The sequence below is a fragment of the Papaver somniferum genome, chromosome 6, assembly GCF_003573695.1.
Source record: "Papaver somniferum cultivar HN1 chromosome 6, ASM357369v1, whole genome shotgun sequence".
Classification (NCBI taxonomy): Eukaryota; Viridiplantae; Streptophyta; class Magnoliopsida; order Ranunculales; family Papaveraceae; genus Papaver; species Papaver somniferum.
In genome coordinates this window covers 114638073-114649109 of record NC_039363.1, presented here as the reverse complement: position 1 = coordinate 114649109, position 11037 = coordinate 114638073, and positions in this window count along the sequence as shown.

Sequence of the window (11037 nt, the reverse complement as noted above, 5' to 3'; positions counted from 1 at the left end):
TGTAAGAGGTCGAGATATGGGTTTGTATGGAATCAAAGAAGAAGACGATGAAGAAATCAGTCGAAATAAGGTTTTGTTGTGTCTCAATCGAGAACTCAGTTGAGAAATTAGCGTTTGAGAATAATTGGCAGTTCTTCTCAATATGAGTCTGCTGGTATTGATATCCATGCGGTGTTGTCTAATGTGTTGGTGGTGGATGATTTTTATAGTGGAGATGATGGTGGTAATGTGTTGTGAAGGTGTTGGTGGTGGCTTTTGTTGAGATGGTGAAATCAACAATGAGGAATGGCTTATTTTGCAACTATTTTAGCTTTAGGAGAAGATTTGGGGACTACTACATTGAGGATTATGTATGTATCAGGTACTGAAATCACCAACAATTCATGATATCAACTATTTTTATGGGATCAACTATTGTTGTTGAAAAGACAAGGGTACCCAAATATATCTCAAACTAAAACTTTTCCACCTATAAGTCCTTTCTCCGAAAGTGATTGTCTATGGACTGAGTCGAGACAATACAACAATCGGTTCACACTTCGTGTGATCGTCTATGGATACGAGATCGAGACAATACGACAACAAGATAACCTGTGTGATTGACTATGGATACAAGATCGAGACAATGCAACAACGAAGTATGTTTACTTGATAAATGGTTCGGGCTTAACCAAACACAAATAGGATTACTATCAAGTAAATAGGAATTAACATTTGTGTAATTTACTTTAAATTATAATAACAACAATTATAATTGCTGAAAATAAAAGTAAATGACACAACAAGATTTTGTTAACGAGGAAACTGAAAATGCAGAAAAACCCCGGGACCTTGTCCAGAATTGAACACTCTCAGGATTAATCCGCTATACAAAAACAAACCAACTTCGTATAGTTGAGACCAAGAAACTAAACCTACAGTTCACCTAGTTCCGTCTATATTCCCACGCCTCCGACCTGTAATAAGTCACGTACTTGAAACAATTCCTTTGGTTCGTATTCCAAACAGTAAAGGAACAACAAATCTGTTTGGTATCAACTCTTTTCAACCAAGTGATGTGAGTTCGACAAAAGGCTCTTATGTTTATCTCAATAAACTCCTTTGTCAGGTTCTTAGATCTATCTTATTATCAACTACCAAAGTAATTGTTAAGATTTTGCAATCAATACTTTTAATCACAAAGAATTGTACTGATTCCGATCTACAAAATTAATCAATCCAATCTACCACAAGGATAAACCGATTATAGTTGGATCCCCTTTTACCGAAATAAGTATTGTGCACACCAAATATTATGAACCCAAATAAGAAATCTTCAAAGTCTTCTTTGTCTTCAAATCTTCTTAGATATTCAATAAACACCTGCACATAATCAACTTGAATCTCTTGTAATCAATCACGCACAGAACGGAGTCTGTTAACAACGGTTTATCACAAGACGTATTTAGATCTACAAACAGTCTAAAGATCCCCGTCGAAACTTCGATCTAGTTTGAGTGAATCTTATATCATAAGAGAAGATTCTCAAGCATAAAAAAACTAGGTGCAATCAAAGTTAAACCACCGTTAGTCAATCAAATCAATCGAAAACAAAAGATTAACCGCAATTATCTAGTTTCCCACCCACGGTACTAATATATATTCTCAATCCCAAAGAAGTCTTTAAACTGAGCGACCGTAAGAGATTTCGCCTAATTAGGTTAATCTCCTCTCCGAATAGGCGTCTTCACCAGTAGCAGCACAACTGAGATAGTTTTGCTGTCTCTGAGGGTTAGTTTGCTCGAAATGCAAACTTTGATATTTATAGACCAAGGAAGTTTGGACACCAAGGAATTTCCAAAACCGAAAATATTCTCAATATATGCAATTCGGTTTCCACAATTCCTGGAAATGCTTTGTCCAAATAATGACCGAAAATCTCTTAAAAAATCTCCAACTAGTAAATGCACATTACTAATTTTCATTTTCCAAAAATAAAATTAAAAACCTTAAATAAAAGATTCTCAATTTATTTTATTCGATCCAGGATTTTCTTCCTTTAGCTATTAAGGAATAACTTTGAACAATTAAAGATAAGCGTTACTGCACATATTCAAATTATGTCGACATCCTTACTTTGTAAGTCTTCTTTCATACTTACAACCTTGAAACTGATTTTCTACACTTCCAAATAAGTTTAGAATTGGTTCACCTGACTTTGAAGAACTACGTGATTGATCAAGAACACTCAATCACTAAACATGGGTTTCACGGTTCTACCAAAATAAGTTTCGGTTCTACCTCCATGTGAGTACGTTGCATAGTCATGCTAGTTACCAAAATTCGGTTGACTAGGTACTACGATTGGTTCCCCACATATATATGGTATCTAACTCGTACTTGCTGCACATGTCCATAGGATCAGTTCCCCTTTGCCTAGAAACGTTTTGCACTTGTCCATAGGATCGGCTCCCCTTTCTACTAAAAATTTGTTGCACCTCATACAAGGATCGATTCCCCTATGTGATAGGTTGCACCTCTTAATAGGATCGGTTCCCCTTTACCCAGATTCAGCCATACCAATAACACTAAATCGATCATACCATCTCAAGTGATTACTTAAGATCAATTTCACTAATAAAAGTCATACCAATACAAAAGTCAGGCCTTTGTGAATAGTTTTACCAAGAACATAAACAAGTCATGAGCGGTTATACTAATCACACATATTGGTAGTTCAAAAGATATGCAATGAATAACAATACCAATAATGCCTGACGATTTCTCTTTCGATTCACAAAATAAGTTCATGAATTTACTTCCTTAAAACAAATGTAAAACATTGTTTCCTAGGATGAAATCTTCACCTTATACCCATACATAATCACAATAGCATTCAAACGATTATGTCGATGTCTTATCTACAAAGTTTAATGGTTAAGCAATAAACCTCGTATTGTACTCCTGATAGACGCATTTATGTGTCTAATATAGCCCAATTGTATATTGTGTTAGTACCCATTTTTGTACTTATTATGGCTTTTTATGTCCCTGTAGGTATTTCTGGAGAAATAAGCTTTTGCGGCGAAATTGGCTAAAAAAGTGGTTTTTGCGCTCGTGGGAGAAAATTACTATGCGGACTCTTATTTTGGATAAGGGGTAACCTAATTACTAAGGGGTGACCCATTTCCAGGCATCTGCTAAAGGGAGACCGGGACTGGATAGGGGAAGGTCACATTTCTTCACGTTTTCAAAAATGCATTTTTGGCGGGAAAATGCATGCAGCGAGGAGCAGATTTGGAGATCGAATTTCTACGTGATTTTAGGAGATTCAATGGATGTATTTGGTACGTATGGACTCTACAAGACTCAACAGGTCTGTTACAATCGATTGGACCCAACCAATTGGGCTGGAATGGCCGAGAGAGGGTTTCAAAGTCTCAACAGAGAGACGTGTTCTGTTTCAAGTTTAGAAGATTTTTGAGAGATTTCTGGAGGACTTTGACGCCAGGATATGGATGTACCTGGTCCTGTTCAAGTATTAGTTGGAGTTTGGAGAGTTTAGATAACTCAGAAGAGGTCAGAAGACGCGTACAGGGAGGATTGAAGAGAGATATTCTCTTAACTGCACGGAGAAGAAATCTTGAATTTATACGAGATATTTGGGGTCTGTGGGATATATAAGAGTGGTTTCAAGTCATAAAAAAGGTTGAAAAACCTTAGGAGAGAGTTTAGAGTCGAGGAGAGCCGAGGAGAAGCGATTACAGAGAGTTACAGTGCTGCTGCTGCTGCTGTTCGAGGAGGAAGAAGAAGAGGAAGAACAGACCTGCTAAGGCAGTCGTTCTTCAACTGTCTTAAAACAGAAACGAGTGTCGTTGTTTTACAGCAACAGAAAACTATCGTTTAATTTTCAGCACTTACCCCTTTGTAACAGTGACGCTGTAACACTTCTGCAGCGTTGCTAATTCCTGTTTCATCTTATATACATCAATAAAAACACCTATTTTAGCCATGAATTTATCTTGTGAGTGTGTTTTTGGGATGAGGAGCTAAACCCATTATCCGAGACGACGGAGGAATCCATTAATCCATATTGATTGGTATAATTCTAATTTTATTATTTATTGCAATATTATTATTTGATTATTTGCATGGAATTGAATTTGAAATATTAGTTTTTATTGAATAGTTGTGAATTATTTTGATGAAGCATGCTGGGTTTTAAAAACTTTTGATGTTTTATACTTTGTGATTACAATTATTACTTCAAAAATATATTTGAGGCAAATATTAGAATTATTTTTAAAGATAGAATTGCATGAATATTATTTAGAGTTTAATATTTATTTGGTCAATGGTGGAATCCTAGTCTTGGTATTTTTCTCCAAAACTTTGAATTATTTTATTTAGTTGCCTGTTTAATTTAAATCTATAAAAATTGTTTTCTTCACAAGTCTGATACGAATCCGTTTTACCACTTCAACTACAATCACTTTTGGAACCACACCAAATTTTTGGCGCCGCCGACGCGGACCTGTGTTTAGTTAGCATTTTTTTTAAATTTTTTTTTTTATTTTTTTTATTTTTGTTCTTCTTTACGTTTTTTGGGTTTTTTTGTTTCCTTGCAGATTTTTGAAGATTGGAGCGAAAGACAATTTTGCCAAAGCTTGTGGTGATTTACTTAAAGTTTGGGAGCGAAAAGCAAAGCTAAAGGAGCGAAAGAAGAAGATTTTCTTTATTTTGTAAAAGAGAGAAAAAAAAAAGAGAGACATTTTTATTTTTGTAATTTTTTTTTATTAGACTTTCTTTTCTTTTGTATTTTTTTTTATGGACTTTGGACATTAATTTTGGGACATTTTTATTTTTATTTTTATTTTTAAACCCTACGGAAGGGTACCCTTAAATATAAACTGTTTGCAGGGAAGGACGACGATTACAATATCGTCTCGGCCCCTCGGGTTCGCACACGGCATAGGAGTCGTGGCCTGAGTCGACAACAACGGTTCATCCCCGTCTGGTACGGGAGGTAAGTCCAATCGAAACACTCGCGAATCTCCTGCAAGCGGGTTACTGTATTCCTTAAGGTGATAATTGTTTGAGGACGAACCAGACTGTTTTTATATTCCTAGTAAAGGGCAAGGCCTGGCCTAAACAAGATAAGGGTTCGGATTTCATCACCGCTTCCTTCTTGCCCGCCTTAGGAAAACGAAACCTAAAGCGAACTTAAGCCTAAAATTTGGACTAGAAAGAGAGCTATAGGGTATCGAGCTTAACAGGACAATCATTCGAAAAATATTGGTTACTCTTTTAAGCACACCTCGAAGTTCTTGACGGTTTCTGCGAGTTGAATGCGTGACTGCGCCGCATTGGATCGGTGAGGTTTTGGGTATCAAAGCTCCACTGAGCTTCCCTCGCCTCTATTCAACTTACTTTAACTCGGATTGATTCCAGAGGGGTTTGCTTAAATTGTAAAGAATTCCCTTCGAAGGATTAGAAGCTGGTCTAGAAACAATCTAAGTGGAGCCATCATGCTTGTTGTTTGCTAGAAATCTTTAGGTTTGCTGTGGTAAAGTTGAGTCAGCCTGCTGTGTGATTGCTAGAACCTTCCTGTTAGGATTTTTATTTCTTTTTGAATTCTTTTTAGTGTATGCCCGATTTTGTTAATAGGGCTTGGAAAAGAGATACTCTAGGTCGATTGATTAGCGAAAAACCTAGTAGTTATTCTGATTTAAGCAGGGAGCTCGAAGGCTCTTCTTTTGAGAGCCCTGTTTTTGGAAACTTCAGTTTTGAGAATTTATCTCTGAGTGATAAAAGTACCCCTAGTACTTCTGTTGTGCCAGCGATGGCAACTTTGAAAGATTACATGTTCCCAACTAGGACCAACCGAGCTTCATGCATTAAATTGCCAGCCACTACAGCTAATTTTGAGATAAAACCTAGTATTCTTCAGATGATCCCTATATTCTTAGGAAAATATGATGAGAACCCTTATTTCCATATTAAGGACTTTGAGGAAATTTGTGGAACAATTAGGATAAAGGACCTTACCGATGAAGTCTTGAAACTTAAGATGTTTCCCTTTTCTTTGAGAGACAAAGCCAAGACCTGGCTGAACAACCTACCGTCTGAATCCATAGAAACATGGCAGGAACTTATCGCTGCCTTCTATATGAAATTCTACCCTAAGCATAAAACTGCAGCTGTTAGGCAGAAAATTAGTGCTAGTGTGCAACAAGAGGGAGAGTCTCTTTATAGGTTTTTAGAGCGATTCAATGATCTCCTATCTCAGTGTCCTCACCATGGATTTGATAATATGAAACTGTACAATTATTTATGATGGTTTAGACTATTCGACCAAAGCCATGGTTGATCTATGTGCGCTGGTGAGTTCACTAGTAAAAATGCTGATGATGCTTTTACCTTCTTAGGAGCTATCGCTGAAAAATCCCAACAGTGGGAATCTTGTGTTGAACCCCCTAAAAGACTCTTGGTCAATAGAAGTAGCACCAATATGGTAGATACGATTTTTGCGTCAGATGCTAAGTTTGCTGCTTTATCAGAAGGTTAGAAGCTTTGGAAATGGGTCAGTCTAAAAATAGGTCCCTTGTTGAACCTAATAGAGCCTCTCAAGTCTCTAGTTGTGGAATAGAGCCCGATAATTCATTTTGGGAAGGTCAGGTTAGTGAAGAGCAAGCCCATGCTGTCTATAACAATGCTAGGTTTGAGAACCGTCAGAAGTTTGACCCATACTCAGAAACCTACAACCCTGGTTGGAGAAACCATCCTAATTTCTCTTGGTCTAAGGGCCAGAGTCAAGGCCAGTCTAGCAATTCTCAGCCTCCCCCAGGTTTTGGTTTTAAGAACTCTTCAGGTCAAACCCAGTTTCAGAACACTTCCGAGAAAAAGATCTCTACCTTAGAAACTCTCACTATGTTAGCAAATAACCATGATGCTAAAGAACCACATGAGCTTTCAACAAAAACTAGGCAAGAATTGAAGAATAATTCCCAGAGTCTTGCCAAATTAGAACTTCAAGTAGGACAAATAGCTAAGTTATAAGTGAGAGAGAATGGAAGGTTCCCTAGTCATACTGATCCAACCCAAAGGAGAGAAATCGTACAATCATGTGAATGCTGTCACAACCCTTAGAGTGGAAAGAAAGTTGACAACAAGGTGCCATGCCTGATAGTGAACATGCTGTAGTTCACCCTGCTGAGCCAGAAAATGAGGAGACTGATAGAGTCTCCAAAGAGACCAATGAGGGTCCTGTTAAGCCCGCTTTGTTCCCAGAGCCCCGTTTCCCCAGCTGCTAGTTCCGACTAAGAGGGAGTCCAACTTTAATGATATATTGGAGGTTTTTAAGCAGGTTAATATCAACCTTCCATTATTAGATGCAATTAGGCAGATTCCCTCTTATGCCAAGTTCCTTAAGGACTTGTGTACGCGAAAGCGTAAGCTCAGTGTCCAGAAGAAAGCCTTCATAGCTAGTCATGTGAGTTCTATTATTCAGAATACCACTACTCCTAAGTATAAAGACCCAGGGTCCCCTACCATTGCTTGTACAATAGGTAAGTACCGTGTTGAGAAAGCTTTGCTTGACTTAGGAGCCAGTGTGAATTTACTTCCATATCATGTGTACCTTAAGCTAGGACTTGGTGAGATGAAACCTACCCAGATAACACTTCAGTTAGCTGATAGGTCCGTTAAATTCCTCGTGGTGTGATCGAGGATGTTCTCATAGAGGTTGACAAGTTTATTTATCCAGTGGATTTTGTTATCCTAGATACCCAACCTGTCCCAGACCCAGAGAACCAAATACCAGTGATTTTAGGTCGCCCGTTTTTAGCTACATCCAATGCGATCATAAACTGTCGAAATGGTATTATGAATCTATCTTTTGGTAATATGACTATTGAGTTGAATATTTTTAATGTCAAAAGCTACATTCTGAGCTAGATGACACGTGCATTGAAGAGGTCAACATGATAGGAACCTTAGTTCCGAAGTCTGTACCAAACACCGAATCGGAAGATCCATTAGAGAGTTGTCTAGCCCGTTTTAGCATGGATTTCGACGATGATAGCAACATTGAACAAGTAAATGCTCTGTTGGATTCTATTCCTATGTTAGATACCGATAGATGAAATCTAGGTTTGAACCATTACTAGCTACCGAATCTACCTTAAGCCCTTATTTCGAAGAGCCTAAAGATCCTCCTAAGTGGACCCCAATTATGCATTTGTAGGCCCATCTGAGATTTTGCCTATAACTTCCGATTTGGATAGTGATCAGGAATAGGCCAGAGACCATGCTTCAAGAAATAAGGAAGTTTTAGAGTGGACCATAGCAGCTATGAAGCAAGTAGAGGATGAACCACCTGATTATAACTTAGAGAAAGCAATTGACCTTTTTCAAGAACCTGATGGTCTAGAAATTAGGAACATTGTGACTAGTCTATGTAGAGGCACCGAAAATTCTAAGTTTGGGGGTAGTGAACTAGAAGAGCTCTAGATATTTTAAATACTCTCCGGATCCGGAAATTCAAGCCATAGTTAAAGGTCTTACGGAGAATAGTGATTACCCTAAATTTGGGGGTAGATTGTGCAATTATCCCCAGTAGAGTCCCTAACTTGGGACTCAAGCCTAGTGCATCTGAGGTATCGCTTGAGTCTATTCAGACTCCACAACCCGATCCTCCTGATACTGTCCAGGAAAATCCATATGTTAGAGACCCGTTTTTCGGATGAATCTGTTTGCCGAGACACTCATATGAAGCCCAAGTGGGCACCCAGATAAATCCAGTTGTCTTGCGAGAAACTTTAGATCAGGTTGTGCTCTATCTGCTCATTTTTCTGATCTTGAGCATTTGTCTCCTATTCGTGGCAGTTCTATTTGGTCTTATGGACCCACAATTGTTTCGACTATTGGTATACGACTTTGGAAGGTGAAATTCTTTTGAGGTATTTGATGTCTAGCTAATGACTATAAATTTAGCATTTACTGGGAGGCTCCCGCGTTCATGTGATACGGTAATATCCTTCCTTATTTTTTTCCCTCCAGTGGTAATATCCTTGTTCATGCTTTTAATTTCATCTTTAGAACATTGAGGACAATTAGATTTAAGTTTGGGGGTGGGGAAGAAACACTTTTTGTCACCTTTTTGCAATAAATAAACTCCAGAGCCTAGAAATTTATGCTATTAGGATTGCACTAACAACCTAAGTGGATGGAAGCATTTTGGTTGTAGGAGTTGAGGAACCGATCTGATTAGATGGCAACATCTAGAAGAGTCTATTCATAAAAGCACAGAGCTCAGGTGTTAGAAATAACATGATAGTTTCACCATATCTCGTTGAGTCCTTTTCACTTCTATTTTTATTTTATTTTGTTTTTAAACTATGTTTCTCTAAGTGATAGGTGGGGCCCACGATTCAAGTTGTTACCAATGCTAGGGTGAATTAGAGTGATTGAGATACCATGAAAAAAAAAGTTGAAAAAGAAAAAGAAATGAAAAAAAAAGGTAGTTACCAAAAAGTAAAAAAAAAAAAAAAAGAAAAAAAAAATTGAGACCAGACCATTTGACCAAAAGGAATAAATTCAATAAAGTCGACCACTGGTACCCTTGTATATGCCAGTTGTGTTGACCTAGAGTTAGGTTATCGACCACTGGTACCCTTGTATATGCCAGTGTGTTGATGTTAGTCAGACTAGTATCTCAATCCATTAGGATAGGTTCATTTTGGCGGAGGCCTTCAGACAGATATGGGAAACGCCGTTCACTTAGTAAACATCAAAACCATACATGTTTTTCTATATCCATCTTCTTGATCTATCCATGTGATTAGTTTTGACTTCGAATATGATGTCCATAGTGCAACTATCTGAGTAGAGCTCTGTCACTTTATATGAATTTTAGTATGCTTGAGTGCAAACTCGTGTACAACAATTGGAATTTCGCATCAGGGTACTTCTTCCTGTAGTCAATAAGTATGCCAACCAAGGAGATTCTTTAGTGCCTTCCAAGGTTCTGCGTAGATAGCTAAGGTCTGGAGTACAGGTTTTGTAGGTATATCTCTGGTAAGCCCTCCCGAGACTATAACTCGGCCACTAGGGCCACCTAGGGGTTTAAAGGCTTATTGCATACGCTAAATGCAATCGACGATGCCTGCGACAATGAGTTTATTTTGTAGTTTTGATTTGCTCGGGACTAGCATATAATAAGTTTGGGGGTATTTGATAGACGCATTTATGTGTCTAATATAGCCCAATTGTATATTGTGTTAGTACCCATTTTTGTACTTATTATGGCTTTTTATGTCCCTGTAGGTATTTCTGGAGAAATAAGCTTTTGCGGCGAAATTGGCTAAAAAAGTGGTTTTTGCGCTCATGGGAGAAAATTACTATACAGACTCTCACTTTGGATAAGGGGTAACCTAATTACTAAGGGTTGACCCATTTCCAGGCATCTGTTAAAGGGAGACCGGGACTGGATAGGGGAAGGTCACATTTCTTCACGTTTTCAAAAATGCATTTTTGGCGGGAAAATGCATGCAGCGAGGAGCAGATTTGGAGATCGAATTTCTACGTGATTTTAGGAGATTCAATGGTTGTATTTGGTACGTATGGACTCTACAAGACTCAACAGGTCTGTTACAATCGATTGGACCCAACCAATTGGGCTGGAATGGCCGAGAGAGGGTTTCAAAGTCTCAACAGAGAGACGTGTTCTGTTTCAAGTTTAGAAGATTTTTGAGAGATTTCTGGAGGACTTTGACGCCAGGATATGGATGTACCTGGTCCTGTTCAAGTATTAGTTGGAGTTTGGAGAGTTTAGATAACTCAGAAGAGGTCAGAAGACGCGTACAGGGAGGATTGAAGAGAGATATTCTCTTAACTGCACGGAGAAGAAATCTTGAATTTATACGAGATATTTGGGGTCTGTGGGATATATAAGAGTGGTTTCAAGTCATAAAAAAGGTTGAAAAACCTTAGGAGAGAGTTTAGAGTCGAGGAGAGCCGAGGAGAAGCGATTACAGAGAGTTACAGTGCTGCTGCTGC